This window comes from Marmota flaviventris, chromosome 1, assembly GCF_047511675.1.
Source record: "Marmota flaviventris isolate mMarFla1 chromosome 1, mMarFla1.hap1, whole genome shotgun sequence".
Lineage (NCBI taxonomy): Eukaryota > Metazoa > Chordata > Mammalia > Rodentia > Sciuridae > Marmota > Marmota flaviventris.
This window is the reverse complement of record NC_092498.1, coordinates 14,395,665-14,413,228: the sequence shown is the minus strand read 5'-3', so window position 1 is coordinate 14,413,228 and position 17,564 is coordinate 14,395,665. Positions and strand designations below refer to the sequence as shown.

Here is a 17,564-nt window from a genome sequence, read left to right as displayed (position 1 = left end):
AAAAGGATTCTTTACATGTTAAGAGGTATATTCTTACTTTAGATTAACTTTTTGTTGTTGTTATTTATCTTTTTTTAAAAGATAAGTACATTTCTACGGTTCCAATCATACATGTCTTTGGTCCCAGACAGGCACAGGGAAGAAAAAGGAGGATTGCTTGAATCCCCAAGTTCTGGGCCAGCTTGCGCAACAGAGAATGCCTTGTCTTAAAAAAAAAAAGAAAAGAAAGAAAGAAAATAAAAATTGAAAAATAAATAGAAACCTTTTTAAAAAATATTTTTTAGTTGTATATGGATACAATACCTTTATTTATTTATGTTTACAAATATTTATTTATTTATTATTAGTTGCTCAAAACATTACAATGATCTTGACATATCATACGTTTGATTCAAATGGGGTATGAATTCTTATTTTTCCACGTGTACAGATTGCAGTATCATATGTTATACAGCCACGTTTTACATACTGCCATACTAGAGTCTGTTGTATTCTGCTACCCTTCCTATCCCCCCGTCCCCTCCCCTCCCCTCCCATCACCTCTCTCTACCCCATCTACTGTAACACATTTCTCTTTTTTTTTTCTTCTTTCTTCCCCCACACACCATCTTATATGTAATTTTGTATAACAATGAGGGTCTCCTTCCATCTTTCGTGCAATTCCCCTTTTCTTTCCCAATCCCTCCCACCTCTCATCCCTGTTTAATGGTAATCTTCTTCTCATGCTCTTCCTCCCTGCTCTGTTTTGAGTCGCCCCCCTTATATCAAAGAAGACATTCGGCATTTGTTTTTTAGGGATTGGCTAACTTCACTTAGCATAATCTGTTCTAATGCCATCCATTTCCTTGCAAATGCCACGATTTTGTTATTTTTTAGTGTTGAGTAATATTCCACTGTGTATAAATGCCACATTTTAAAAATCCATTCATCTATTGAAGGGCATCTAGGTTGGTTCCACAGTCTAGCTATTGTGAATTGTGCTGCTATGAACATTGATGTAGCTGTATCCTTGTAATATGCTCTTTTTAGGTCTTTTGGGTATAGTCCGAGAAGGGGAATAGCTGGGTCAAATGGTGGTTCCATTCCCAGCTTTCCAAGGAATCTCCATACTGCTTTCCAAATTGGCTGCACCAATTTGCAGTCCCACCAGCAATGTACAAGTGTACTCTTTTCCCCACATCATCTCCAGCACTTATTATTGTTTGACTTCATAATGGCTGCCATTCTTAATTTGCATTTCTCTGATTGCTAGAGATGGTGAGCATTTTTTTGTGTTATTTGTTGACTGATTGTATATCCTCCTCTGAGAAGTGACTGTTCAGATCCTTGGCCCATTTGTTGATTGGGTTATTTGTTTTCTTGTTGTTTAATTTTTTGAGTTCTTTGTATACTCTGGAGATTATGGCTCTATCTGAAGTGTGAGGGGTAAAAATTTGTTCCCAGGATGTAGGCTCCCTATTTACCTCTCTTATTGTTTCTCTTGCTGAGAAAAAACTTTCTAGTTTGAATATGTCCCATTTGTTGATTCTTGATTTTAACTCTTGTGCTATTTAGGTGTCCTATTAAGGAATTTGGAGCCCGACCCCACAAGATGGAGATGAAGGCCACTTTTTCTTCTATTAGACGCAGAGTTTTCTGGTTTGATTCCTAGCTCCTTGATCCATTTTGAGTTAACTTTTGTGCATGGTGAGAGAAAGGGATTCAATTTCATTTTGTTGCATATGGATTTCCAGTTCTCCCAGCACCATTTGTTGAAGATGCTATCCTTTCTACATTGCATGCTTTTAGAGCCTTTGTCTAATATAAGGTAGTTGTAATTTTGTGGATTTGTCTCTGTGTCCTCTATTCTGTACCATTGGTCTACCCACCTGTTTTGGTACCAGTACCATGCTGTTTTTGTTACTATTGCTCTGTAGTATAGTTTAAAATCTGGTATCGCTATACCGCCTGTTTCACTCTTCCTGCTTAGAACTGTTTCTGCTATTCTGGGTCTTTTATTTTTCCAGATGAATTTCTATTTATTTTTTTAATGTGGGGCGGAGGATTGAACCCAGTGCCTCACACACGCCAGGCAAGTGCTCTACCACTGAGCCACAACCCCAGCCCTAGACTAATATTAGTATAGACTATTTATAATAGTTCTTATCTTTTCATAAGTAATAGTAAAAGGCCCTACCTGCAGTATAACACATCACTCCCAGGTGCCAGAGAATCTTGGCATCTTAAGTCCTTCCAAACCTCTAGTAAAACCACCCTTTTGACTCAGGTAACTAGAGAAAAAAGTTTTACTCTATTATTCAAATAGTCTGCTATCAATTTGGCCTTCTTGAATATAGCCAAAGCAAAAGAGAGAGGAGAAAACTACAATGCTTCACTATGAACCTAATACAAGTGTCTGTCATTCACTAGTCAGATAAATTCTGGCAAAACTTTCTTTAAAAATATTTTCCCCCTTTTCCTTTCCTAATAAGATATGTCAAAATCACTCCCTTTTCCTTTTTTCCTTTCCTTCTATTTTTAAAAAATATTTATTTATTTATTTATTTTGAGGTGTAGATGGACACAACACAATGCCTTTATTTGTATGTGGTGCTGAGGATTGAACCCAGGTCCCGCCCGTGCTAGGCAAGTGCTCTACCGCTGAGCCACAATCCCAGCCCCTTCCTTTCCTTCTATTTTTAAACAAAGTCTCAAAGTTGTCATAGATACAAATCACAATTTCAAGAATTCTTCAGTCTTTGCTCCCAAACACTTATTTCTGGTCTAAATCTGGAGGAAAAAGGTAATCAGCCTTAGAAGTTCTGTCTGGACAATATGGCCAGAGAGAGAATTACACATAGTAAATTCTGATTACCACAAGGGGCACAAGCCACTTGGTACCCAAATTCCCTAAAGTGAAGACTGCCTCATTCTTCCAATAATCCAGAGATTCCTATATTCAATACCCATTTCTTGGGCTGGGGTTGTGGCTCAGTGGTAGAGAGCTCGCCGAGCATGCATGATGCACTGGGTTCAATCCTCAGCACCACATAAATGTAAAATAAAGATATTGTGTCAACCTAAAACTAAAATAAATAAATAAATATTTTTAAAAATACCCACTTTCAGAGACATTAACATAGTTACCATAAATGATATATCTATGCTCAATTTAAGTTTTTATAAGTGACCTAGTTTTAGGAGTCCAGGACATAAGTTAAGTATTGATAAAGTCCACTCTAACTTTTTAATACTGATCATTTTTAACCTCCACTATAACCTCTAGACATCTAAGAAAAACCAAGAACATAAAAAAAAATTGCAATCAAAAGAGCAGAGGAATCTGTTAAATTAAATTAGTGATTAAATGAACTTTATATCATTAAGCCAGGCACAGTGGCACACACCTGTAGTTCCAGTGATTCAGAAAGCTGAGGCAGGAGGATCACTCAAGCGCATGAGTTAGAGATTAGCCTGGGCAACAGAGAAAGACCCCATATCAAAAACAAACAAAAAGCCCCATTTAATTTATACTACTATTGGGGTGAAAATGATCTCAAATCCACCTGAAGAAATTTGAAAAAGAACCCAAGGAAGCAAGATAGAAATAATAAAGAGCAGATATCAGTGAAAAAGCATAATAATAAAAATAAAAGCTGTTCTTTGAAAACAAATAAAATTTATAATTATTTAGCAAGACTGATATAAACAGACAAAAATTCCCACTATTAATAATCAAAGAAGAATAAGCCACAGCCATATGACTGGTTCATATGAAGGTTCATAAAGAGAGATTATTATGAAAAAAATCAGTAAATATAAATTCAAAACCCTGGGGAACAAATGAACCAATTTCTCAAAAATCAAAGACACATACATAAAGTCCTCAGAAGGTGGTACAAATAATATGAATGATCCTATAACTATTAAGGAAATTGAACTCATAGTTAAAAACCTTTATTAAAAATAAATCTCTTGGGCTGGGGATGTGGCTCAAGCGGTAACACACTCACCTGGCATGCGCGGGGCACTGGGTTCGATCCTCAGCACCACATAGAAATAAAATAAAGAGGCTGTGTCCACCAAAAACTGAAAAATAAATATTAAAAAATTCTCTCTCTCTCAAATAAATAAATAAATAAATCTCTAGGGCTGGGGGTAGCACAGTGGTAGAGTACTTGCCTAGCATGTGCAAGGCCCTGGGTTCTGCCCACAGTGAAAATGAAAAGAAAGGGAAAAAGAAAAGGAGGGAGAGAAGAAAGAGGAAAGAAGGGAGCGTGGGAAGAAAAGAAAACAAAAGGCAAGACAACATTAATAATCAAAAAGGTAAAATAATTGCACATAAAGATTAAATTTAAGACAGAAGTATTAAGAACAATCTTAAATCAATATAGTTTATATAACTGATGCATCCAGAATTTAAATGATTTTAAAATCTGAAAGTAAAAGCTTAAATGACCAGATTCACTTTTTTTGCCTCTGATTATCCAAACCTCAACTCTTCATCAGATATAGATGAAAAACAAAACATAAAAGAACAGTATCACCAAAATTTTCTCTGTACACAATTAACTTAAACTGTACCGTTATACACTTTAAAAAAATGACTCCTGTCAGTTTAAAGTCTATAAACACTTGGCTATGTACAAAAAAATTTAGAAATGACATACAGAAACCATGACTAGTGGTTACACACAGGAAATAAGGTCAGAGGTCTATCAGGATGGAAGTCACCCTTCACTGTATATGCTTTGGTTTAACAAACAAAAGACCAATAAAAAGCTAGTTATAACTGTTTAAATTGTGTATAAAATTAAAGCCACATAACTATGGGTAAGTGTAGACACTCTAATTATTACAGTCCTGCCCATTTCAAAACCAAGTATTAAACAAGGGAAGAATTTATACAATTAAAGCTGTTTGTATAATTATAGCTATATTAACTAAATTTAAAGATAAAATCTATTTACTAAAATTCACTTTTTAAAATAAGCCAAATTATAAGGAAACTTTCTAAAGTAATATTCATATATTATAAATATCATATATTCTTTTTTGGTAGGAAGGGGGATTCCGGGGATTGAACTCCGGGGCACCTGGCCACTGAGCCACATCCCCAACCCTATTTTGTATTTTATTTAGAGACAAGTTCTCACTGAGTTGCTTAGTGCCTAGCTTTTGCTGAGGCTGGCTTTGAACTTTCAATCCTGCTGCCTCAGCCTCCTGAGCCACTGAGATTACAGGGGTGGACCACCATGGGTCAGGCAAGCCTGATTCATTCTTAGACGAAGTTTTGTGATTATTTTTGGTAGATCAATTTATGTCATACTACTTTAACGCTTAAGCAGAATTTTCAATACTTTTATCCATTTGTATTATGTAACTTTATACATATTTTAGAAATAACCCTATGGTTCATATACTATAGGTCTTTAATTTTCACAAGCAAAATACTGATGCTAAACCAATTCATCCTTCCTCTTATTACACACACACATACACACACCTAATCCCCTTGTCCAGTTTGTCCACACTATATACACTACCTATTATTTATTTACTATCTTTCATGGTTATCAGATTGACTGTCACAGGAAACAATTATTAGAGGCATCAAGGTATAGTGTATGTTCATAATAACTAGGTTTAAAAGTTTGGTTTGGCTATTGCATATGTAAGAGTTTAGGAGAAGATAAAGAAATAAATGTTGGCTGAAAAACCTTCAGTGGAGTTTAGATTTTACTTTGGAGACAAGGACCAAATAAATGGTCAGCACTACTTGTTTTAATTCCTTACAATACTACTATTAGATGGGCTTGCATAAGTTTATTCCAAATGTTATTCTGCTCATGCTTGTGACGAGTTTTTGATGAGTTAATCAATCACTTCTTGAGTTACCTTGTTTACTGTCATTACTCTATCCTAATTGGTTCCCTTACTTGTTTTGCACTATTCCTATTCAACTCTCCTCCATTTTCCATAGTAAAATCCCTAAAACACATACTTTACTCACTTCTATCACTTACACACTTTAAAGCCTTCCCAATCAGAATAAAACTTAAACTTTGTAGTATAGAAATTAAGATCTTACAAGATATCATCTCTGCCTACCTTCTGCTTCATTACATACTATTCTCTCCACCCTGTATTCAGTAAGCACAACCACAGATTCACACATTAAATTTTTTTTTATTTATTTTATTTATTTTTATGTGGTACTGAGGATGGAACCCAGTGCCTCACACATGCTAGGCAAGTGCTCTACCACTGAGCCATAACACCAGCCCCCCCCCCCCCATTCACACATTTTAATCCTTCTTCCTGGAACACTCTTCACTCAGCACTTTTCTAAACAAAGAGAGTTCCTTCAGAGTTTAAATCTCACTTTCTCAGAAGACTTTCCCTCACGCTTCTCTCAATCCATATTAGATACTCATTACATTCTCATAACACTCCATATTTTTTCTTTTGGCATATATCACAATTTAGGATATATGTGTGTTTGTATGTGTACATGTATGTATTTTGATGATTAATAGAGATTTCCTGATTACAGAGACCACATCTAAGCAAATCACATATAGTAAAATTGTTTAATGCAGTTTTTATTGCTACAAATGGCTTTTGATTGGATTAAGCATGATACTTTAAGATGTTTACTCTGGCAATATGTTTAGGTTAACCAACAAGTCAGAGAAGTACTTGAGGCACGGAATCTCATGAAAAGCATGCTACAATTATAGCCAAGAAGTAACCAGGTCTGAGCTGCTGATAGATCCAATACTCTTACCTGTAAGGCAGCAAGGAGAAAGTCAATATTCTTAGAGTATATGACTATTCCAAAAGAGGAACTGTGAAAACTTTTTGTGTAATAATTCAGCTCTGAATTTAGTTGACCAGATAAATAGGTTGCTGAAAGAAACTATCATTCTAACTCTAAAGTAAATGATCACAAGTCCAACGCTGATATGATACAAAAGAAATCCCTTTAATCAAAGTAATTATGTCTGGTGATTGGTTAACTGAAGAAATGGCAATAGGGCTGGGATTGTGACTAGCATGGGCAGGGCCCGGGTTCGATCCTCAGCACCACATAAAAATAAAGATTATGTTGTGTCCATCTACACCTAAAAAATAAATATATAAAAAAAGAAGAAATGGCAAGCCTAGACCTTAAGCATTTTATGTAAACTTGAAACTATAAAACAAGCATTCATTCCAAGTATCTTCTTTTAAATATGAATAACACCTAACATGCAGCAATTTTTTTTTTTTTTAAATGGAGAACATCAGCTAACCTGATGAACCCAGGTGGAAGTCAATTCAGAGAGCTTCAATTATTTTTCCCTTTCTTTTTTCTTCTTCTTTGTATTGGGGATTGAACCCAAAGGTGCTTACACCCTGAGCCACATTCCCAGCCCTTTTAATTTTTTATTTTGAGACAGGTTCTCACTAAATTGCTTAGGGCCTTGCTAAGCTGTGGAGGCCTTGAACTTCCTGCCTCAGCCTCATTTGCTGGGATTATAGGTGTGTGCCATCACACCTATTTCCTTTTGAATACTACTGCTGAAATGACATGAACTGAACAGTAGTGGAATGGTCAAAGCTGTAGTCTATAAAAAGTATACACACTCCTGAGAGCACTCTTTATTGGGGGTGTTGGCTGGTTACATTATTTAGTAATGTATTCATCTAGACAATTAAAGGGAAAAAAACCCCAGCTTTTAACATTCACACCCCTGGGGCTAATATCAGAGGAATATGTCCCATATGGTCAAGAAGCACACTGAAGACTGGGTGTTCCATACAGCAGAGCACTTGACAGTGTTGCTTTCTTCTTGCACATAACTCTTATTGTGAGCATACTTTGATTCCCACAGACTGAGTTAAGTAAATGTATGGATTGTATTGAGTTTTACCAAAACCTTATAGAATGGCAAGTAACTTAAGATCATTCCTATAAATGAATAGTGTTGAAGATAACGCTATTGCTCCAGAAAAAGTCAAAGCCAATGCTTCGCCTGTTCCTAGTACGAGCTATTTGTTGGTCATAATGCAGGACAAAAGTCCACAATCCAATCCAATCCAATCCAATCGTAGTTCTCAACCAGGGGTGATTTTGTTCCCAAGAGACACCTGAAAGTCTCTAGAGACCCAAAGGAGGGTACCCATGTAAATATTAAATATGCAAACCTGATTTTCTTTGTTTTCTAGATGAATATATTACTAGATACAAAGCTGGCCAACACCCCATACTTACTTATACTATAGACCACAGCTCTGGCCATTGCACTATAATCCATTCTTCTTTTTATTTTTAATATTTATTTTTAAGTTTTAGGTGGACACCATATTTTTATTTTACATTTATGTGTTGCTGAGGATCGAACCCAGTGCCTCGTGCATGCTAGGTGAGCACTCTACCACTGAGCCACAACCCAGCCCCTATAATCCACTGTTCTGATGTCTATTGGAAGAAGAGTACTACTGGCACCTAGTGGATAGAAGCCATGGCATTTGCTAAACGTCTTACAATTCACAGGATAGTCCTCCACAACCAAGAATTATCCAGCTCAAAACATAATAGTGGGCTGGGGATGTGGCTCAAGCGGTAACGCGCTTTGCCTGGCATGCACGTGGCCTGGGTTCGATCCTCAGCACCACATACAAATAAAATAAAGATGTTGTGTCCACTGAAAAACTAAAAAAATAAATATTAAAAAAATTCTCTCTCTCTCTCTCTTTAAACAAAACAAAAACAATCAAACAAACAAACAAACAAAAAAAAAATCAACAGTGTCAAGATTGAGAAACCCTGATCTAATCAGATCTGATGAGAAACTGGATCATTAAAAAAAATTACCTCTAGGACTGGGATTGTGGCTCAGCAGTAGAGCGCTCGCCTAGCACGTTGAGGTCCTGAGATCAATCTTCAGCACCACATAAGAATGAAATAAAGATAATGTGTCCAACTACAACTAAAAAATAATAAATATTAAAAAAATTAACTCGATTATTTAAAATATGAATTTGTATCAGTATTGTAATGATGACACTTGCCCTAAGGATTATGTTATGACTTAGCATATAAACCCAAAGATGGACAAAGTCAATAACAATTTCAAACTTGTTTTCTTTTTAGTTTAGCTTTAAAAAAATGCTAATAAATGTTCAAATTTTATAATGTATGATCATGATTTTATATAGTGTTAGACACAAAACAAATATAGAGTGGAAATAATGTGTTCAAATTCTTTTTGCTAATAGGGCACAAAATTTAAGTGTGAAGACTACTGATTCAAACAACTGAAGTTTACAAAAAGACTGCATTAATACAAACAAGTTTATTAAAATTCTAATTCAAAGATAAGTTACAGTAGCTTGCCTGTACTCCCAGCTACTTGGGATATTGAGGCAGGAGAATCACAAGTTTAATGCCATCTTTAGCAACTTAGCAAGAACCTATCTTTGAAATAAAAAATATCAAAAGGTCTGGAGATGTAGCTCAGTGGTAGTATGCCACTGGGTTCAATCCCTAGGGCAGAGGAAAAATCTAATTTAGAATCACTAAAAGAAAATAGAAAATAAGAATGAAAAGAACCTAGTAATGTTTTAATTCTCCAGGAATAGCATGCCCAAGGTACTTATCTGAACCAAGATAAAAATCCACATTGAAAACCATCTGTAGAAAACCAGTGAAGACGCCCGAAGTTATAAAACCAACAGAAAAACTGTGAACAACTGTGGTTAAAAACCTCACAAAAAGGGGTGGCTGTACATTAAACATTACTAAGTGAGGAGGCTCCAACAGCACAGTGGTTACAAGCATGACCTCTGGAGTCATAATGTCTGGATCCAAATACCAGATCTTCCACTTAAGCAGTGTGCCCCTAGGCAAGTTGCATAACCTTTCTAAACAAACTTCATCTAACAAAATGGGATTATCATATCTAACTCTTGGAGTTGTTGTGAAGACTTATGATCCAATATATTAGTTAAGAACATAGGCTTTAAAATCAGAATTGCTGCTTTGCCACTTAGCTACGCAACTTTGGGCAAGTTACTCAGCCCTCAAGTGTCAGTATCCCTATCATTCTTTGAATGATACAAACTTCATTAAGTTGATCTGAGAATCACATGGGCTTCAGTGCCTGGCACAAAATAAATAATGAGATGAACTGAAATAACAAGTGAATTAAATACTCAGTTCTTAATTTAACTAATTATAAAATTAAAGTGACACTGTATCATTGCAAAATATTTTTGTGTATGACTGATTTCTATAGTTCTTCAGCAACTATCTTTTAACTAAACCAATGATATGCTTTTATTCAGTCAATATTTACCAAATCTCTACTTGTGCTCAGACTTGATCTGAGAGCTGAGCTGAACAAAACTGACAAGTTCCTTGCCCTCAGAAGAACTCACAAGCTCTTTTTAGTATTTTTTTTAAGTTAGAATCCCCTACTCTTTTCATTGTTTCAGTAATTTAGTAGCTTCTCAGTCTTCTGTTTTCTGAATTTCCAAAATGTTGTACATCAGTGGCTCATAAAATGATAGTTTTCAATACCTACTACAGATTAAAAATCACTTGAGGGACTTACTCTCAAACACCAGAATCTCTGAGAATAGGACATAGGTACCTGCACTTTTTAAAGTTCTTCCCCCGCCTAAATTGCGCCTGTGCAAAACATCTTTTCCTCTTTAGTCTCGGGCCTAAGTGGCGGTGACATGGCTAAACGCACTAAGAAAGTCGAAATCGTCGGTGCCTCCCTCCGGAAAATGGTGAAGAAAATTAAAATCAGCCAGCACGCCAAGTATACATGTTCCCTTGAGGCAAAACCAAGATGAAGAGTCGGGCTGTGGGGATCTGGCACTGTGGTTCCTGCATGAAAACTGTGGCTGGTGGTCCTGGACCTACAACACCACTTCTGCCATCACAGTCAACTCTGCAATTAGAAGGCTGAAGGAATTGAAAGACCAGTAGAAAGTTCTTCCATATAGCAAAATTGTGGTTTGTTGTTAATTATATTAACAGGATGTTCTGATGTTCAGGATGATCTTTCAAAAGATTTGTAAATTGAAGCCCTTCTAATTTTAATTGGAAAATTTTGCTGAGATGGGTTATTGTAATTCAGGTCTTTTTTCCTCAGTAGTCAGATGATAATGGCATGAAACTAAGTCTTGCGGCTTCGGTATATACTTAGCTTTTTTTTGTTTTTTTAAAACACTGTTCAACTACTTAGAGATACACTGACATATTGTACAAAATTTGTTTTAAAGGTAAAATGTGCTAAAATACACAAAGGATATACATTAAAAAAATTTTTTTAAAAAAAGTTCTTCCAGTTTTTCCAATGTGTAGACAAGGTTAAAATCAAAACAAAACACTACTCTAAATTCTATCATCCATATCTGAAAAAAAAGCATACTTTTAGTGAGATTATTATTATACAATATTATCAGTGCAGTATAAGAAAGCATAGTTTTTTAAGAGTAATACCACACTTCTAATTTATATTAAAAGTACAACTCATTCATTAATGTCAAGTAACATGCATTTTTTTAGAAAGATATTTGTCATGAACCAATGTCACAAAAAATCTCTACCATGAAAAACTTGAGCTCCCATAGTGAGGGTGAATTACACATTGCTAGACAACTATATTGTAAAAAACTTACTTCAGTAATCTAGTGTATATAAAATGTCACAAGAGTTCAAGCAGGATGAAAGAGGAGTAGGGATGGAGGTAGTGTGGGGAGGAGACAAAAGAAGTTAGAGAAAGCTTCTGGAAAAGATAACCAGAACTGAGTTATAAAAGACTGAGTAAAAGTTGATGAGTTCAGTGTTCCTCCAAGGGGTATATGAGTGGTACTTTGGGTGGGGCAACTGCATTCCCCGGCCTATGGCATTGAGTGACAAGCATTCTCTAGTCATTATGATCATCAGAACATTTCCAGGGGCTGGGGCTGTTCAGTAAGAGAGCTCTTGCCTGGCATGCATGAGGTACTGGGTTTGATCCTCAGCACCACATAAAAATAAATAAATAAAAGTATTGTGTCCAACTAAAAATAAATAAATAAATAAATATTTAAAAAACAAAATAAAGGTATTGTGTCCACCTACTATATATATATATATATATATATATACACACACATATATATATACACACACACACACACACACACACGTACATATACATATATATACAATTTCTAATTGTCTCCCATAAATCACTGGGGGTAAGGGGCCCTGGTGATGGGAAGATGAAGTTAGAGAGCATTCCAGGCCAGAGGCAGAAAAAAACATGCTTGAGAAGAAGCACAAGAGTTTGGTATTAAATAGCATTTCCCTAAATGTTTTATAGTATGTTATCACATACGCACAAGCAATGCTCCAAGTCAACAAGGTTTAGAAAATTCTAATTTAAACAAAAGTAAGTTTCTTTAATATTGTTCTTCTAATGGGAATCAATTCCTTAGTAAGAATGACTGTTGATGATTACATATAAATGATTAAAAAGTCAATGTCAGCTGAGCAGAATAAAAATGAATGTCAATTTGTTAAACAGCAATCTATTATCAAGCTTTACTATAATCTGCACCTATCTCCTGCCTGAGTGGATTCTTCATCCTGACTGACTGGCTTGGCCCAAAATGGCAGTAAGGGGAAGAAAGATTTTTTAAAAGGAGTGATGAGAACATAACAGATTTGTTGAGGAAGCTTTCTGAGACAAGATGTCTGTAAAAAGCTTGACCTGTCCGGGTTCACTCTCCCTGGTGTTCCCCACAGCATTCTTGAGCAGAGAGGCTCAAATAGAAGTAGTCTACTTAAAGGAGACAGATGAACAATGAAGGATCCAGCATGGGGCCTATGTTTAGAAATTTTAACATCCCTGCCCCAACAAAAATGGTGGAGGAGGAGGATGGGAACATAATAGGCAAAAGGCAGATAAAATGTATAGCAGATGTCTGTGTCAGGGAAACAAACTGTCTGATACAGCCCCAACTACCACTATTAAATCCACTTTTTTTTAAAGAAAAAAAGTTTAAAAAGAAAGATTGAGGAACAGATGAAAAAGAAAAAAAATAAATTAGGAGGGGCTGGGGTTGTGGCTCAGTGGTAGCACACTTGTCTGGCATGTGTGAGGCACTGGGTTTGATCCTCAGCACCACATAAAAATAAAATAAAGGTGTTGTGTCCATCTACAACTAAAAAATATATATATTTTTAAAAAGTAAATTAGCAGGTTAGAGAAATAAATGAAGATAGGAAAGTCATACTGAAAATAACAAGAAATGGAATAAACACTTGTTAGGAACATAGAAGGTAAATGTGAGGGAGGAAAAAAAAAGCCACATTTAAGTTAATGAAAAGAATAAAGAGTTAAAATGTGAAATAATGCTAATTACTGAAGATAAAGAACATCTAACATATAATTAAATGATGTACATGATGAACAAAAAATAATGAATGTACCAATACCAGAAAGTTTGATGCTGGAGAAGTTAGTACATTTGGTAACTAAGAATAGAAAACAGCATTCAGGCTCATCTTACATCTTCTCTATTCAGTAATACTTAATCTAGAAGAAAAAAAGTTTATGAAAAAGTATCTACAGAATTCAGCAGAAAAAATACACTATCTGACAATTTTATAGTTGCCCACTTTTACGTAAGTACTAAGACCATAAAAATCAATCTAAATTTTTTTTTTTTTGGTACAGGGAATTGAACACAGTGACGTTTACCAAGTCCTTTTTATTTTGAGACAAGATCTTGCCAAGTTGCTTAGTCCCTTGCTAAACTGCTGAGGCTGGCCTCCAACTTGCAATCCTTCTGTCTCAGCCTCCTGAGTCACTGGGCACCTCCGCGCCCAGCTGATCTAAATTTATTTGACAGTATAATTCAGCTGATGAAAAGATGAATAAATAGTAAAAATCAGAAATTAAGAATCCAGGATTTTAAAGAATTAAAGGTAAACATTAATTCCATTTAAACACATCACTTTGAGACTTAGGTATAAAGTACAAAACAAATGACAATAATAAATCATTAACAAGGTTTATCTCTTGGGCTGGGGATGTGGCTCAAGCAGTAGCTCACTCGCCTGGCATGCGAGCGGCCCAGGTTCGATCCTCAGCACCACATACAAACAAAGATGTTGTGTCCGCCGAAAACTAAAAAAAAATAAATATTAAAATTCTTTCTTTCTCTCTCTCTCTCTCTCTTAAAAAAAAACAAAAACAAGGTTTATCTCCTATATGAAGAGGTAAAAGAGGGTAGATGGAGGTAGGGAAAGTACAAGTGCTTTAATTTTCCTATCTTTAATAACAAAGGATTAAGAGAATCCTGATTATCTTGGCAAATCAAGAAATAGAGGTTTAAAGATATTACATCTATAAAGATAGTTAGCAGAATTACTAAGACTTATAAACCACCAAAAATTACTAGATGGGAAACAAGTGCACATACACACATGCACGTATATAAATCCATAGGAGAAAAAACAAAGGCCTCAACGAAAAAAATATGTGAAAACTGCCCTACCAACAAAATATAAATGGGATAAACTAATTCATTAAAAAAAAAAAAAAAGGCAGTGGGCTCAAAAACCAAACCCCAAACAAATGTGGTACACAACATCAATATCTAAAGTTCACTCAAAAAGGTTTAAAGTAGCCGGGCGCAGGCACAGTAGCTCATGCCTGTAATCCCTGTAGCTCAGGAGGCTGGCAAAGGAGAATCATGAGTTCAAAGCCAGCCTCAGCAAGGGCGAAGCGCTAAGCAAAAATACAAAACAGGCCTGAGGATGTGGATCACTGGTCGAGTGCCCCTGTACAAAAAAAAAAAAAAAAAAAAAGGTTTAAACTAAAAGTTACTTAAAGTCCATTCAAACAACTTTCAAGAAACATATTCTCTGGACTGGCATAAAAAATGTCCAAGATAAAGGAAAAAAAATGGAAAGCAGATCGGCTCTTTCTAATAATACAAATACCTAATAAAACGCTGATGCCAAAACTAGGGTGTAATTGCATAAGAGAGCTATAGACTAATCTCATTTATGAATACAAATATAAACATCAAAAATAAAAAGCTGAGCTGGGGTTCTGGCTCTGTGGTAGAGCGCTTGCCTAGCATGTGTGAGGCACTGGGTTCAATTCTCATAAATAAATGAATAAAATAAAGGTCCACCAACATCTAAAAAAATTTAAAAAAACAAAAGCTGCATCAGTGAATCAAATTCAACAATGAATTAAAGGAATATATTGTAATAAAATGTATCAAGTAATTCAAGAGTGGATAGGATGTCTATAATATAAATAGGATGTCTATAATTACTTACTCAATACCCTTTTATGATTTAAGAACACCTCTCAGCACACTAGAAATGGAAGAAACATTTTTAAACTTCAGAATATCTATAAGATTATAATACATCATTAAGCATAAGATGGCATTTCCATTAAAGATAGAAGTATTAAAAGATATTATTGCAACTATCCAATCTGTGAAAGGCCCTAATCCAATCCATTAGAACAAGAACAAAACATATAAGAATGGAAAAAGAACAAATAAAACAACTATTTGCTGATATAAGTAACTTAAAAATCTAATGTGAACTTGAGGTAATAAGCATTCTTTAAGAACCAAACACAAAATCCATGCACAAAGTAACCAACAATTTTCCTATACCGCCACCAAATGATAAGATCATTTAACATACTGACCTTTTGGGGGGTGGGGCGGGGAGATGGGGAAACTCAGGGCCTAGTGCATGCAAGGCAAGCACTCTACCAACTGAGCTATATCCCCAGCCCAAGAAAAGATCATTTAAAAAAACAGATCTCATTCATAATAGCACAAAGATTCCCAGGAATAAAATCAACTCCCACTCCCCCAAGTATGAGAGCATTACTTAGAAAACTACAAATCTTTATTTAAGGAAAACTTTAAAAGACCTAAATAAATGAAGATAAAGACCAAGTTCATAAGTTGAAGAACTCTGCATTATAATTGTAAACATCTCATATATATGTCCCTATGTTAATATACAAATTCAAAACAATCACAATCAAAATTCCAAAAGGACATTTTATGGAACTTGACAATCTGATTCTAATGGTCACAAGAGTAAATAAGCACAGGGTTGTGCAAAATGAAAGAAAAAGACCGGCATTACCACAAACCAAGATATTATATATAAAGTAGTAGTGTGGACCTGATGCTATTACAGACAAACAGGAATCTGGAATATATCATGAGATTGGTTCATGAATCAGTGAGAAAAAAATCATGCACATACATATATACAGTGTTGGGATAATTTTGACTACCCAAATATCTTCATAACCAAACTGCGTAAATAACTGAAGATAAATTTTTCAAATTTTAAATTTATTAGAAGACAACATACAGAATATCCTTTGTTATCCCAGAGAGAAAAATTTCCAAATAAGAAACAAAAGTGGTAAATGAAAAGATGAATAAATTTGGCCACATAAACAATAACAACAAACTTGCTTATAACTAAGGACTAGAAGAAAATATTTCAACACATAATGGATAACAAACAATGTTCATAATAGAGGACACCTAAAAATAAAATGTAAAAACAAACTTAAGATATCCATAAATAATTAGGAAGGAAAAAATTCAAAGGCTAAGAAACATATAAAATAAATTCAACATCATTAATAATCAGAGATGGAAATCAAAATGATATAATTTTTCTCCTTTTTATTATAAAATTATGTAAATGATTTACAAAACATATAGTTTAAAGAATAACTGAAGCTGGGTATGGTGGCGCATGTGTGTAATTCCAGCAGCTCAAGAGGGTGAGACAAGAGGATCACCAGTTCAAAGCCATCCTCAGCAATTTAGCAAGGCCCTAAGCAACTCAGTGAGACCCTGTCTCTAAATTTTAAAGTTCAAAAAAGGACTGGGGATATGGCTCAGTGACTGAGTGTCTCTGAGTTTAATCCCTGATACCCACCCCCACCAGGAAAAAAATAATAATAATTGTAAAGTAAACCTTTAGTAACTCAGTCCAAGTTAAGAATATAGATAGCAGTGCCAATCTTAAGTCGCTCTCTGTGCCATTCCTCAATCACATCCACTTTTTGTCATTCCTAAGGTAATTATTATCATTCATCACTACCTTGGTAATGATTCCCTTATAATTCTAGTACCTATATTTGCATTCCTGAATACTACAGTATCATTTGCTTTTGAACTTTTTATGAATAGAATTATGTTGCACATTGCTTCTTATGTTTGACTAATATTGTATTTATGTGATTCATGTATATTAATGCAGGGGATGTTTATAGTTTGATTTTCTCCTCTATCTGAACCATGTTTTTATTTTATAATTAAATACAAAATGATTTATTTATTCCACTACTGAGGGACACTTGAATTTTTTAATATTTTTGTGCTAATTTAAATAATGATATTATAAACATACCTATAGATATGCTTCCTAGTTTCCCTTTCACACATTTCTTTAGCGCTATGGCTGACTCTCAAAGTATGATTCCTGGACCAGCAGCATCAGCATCACCTTGTAACTTAGA

General features: G+C 35.0%; 1 protein-coding gene and 1 pseudogene across 7 annotated transcripts in view; one reads left to right on the top strand and one right to left on the bottom strand.

Annotated features, from left to right (window-relative positions):
* The window catches only part of Braf (B-Raf proto-oncogene, serine/threonine kinase), a 183,316-nt gene that overhangs the window by 141,189 nt on the left and 24,563 nt on the right, over window positions 1-17,564 (bottom strand). The gene's annotated exons all lie outside the window — the stretch shown is intronic.
* On the top strand, window positions 10,624-10,966 carry LOC114105636 (large ribosomal subunit protein eL43-like; annotated as a pseudogene).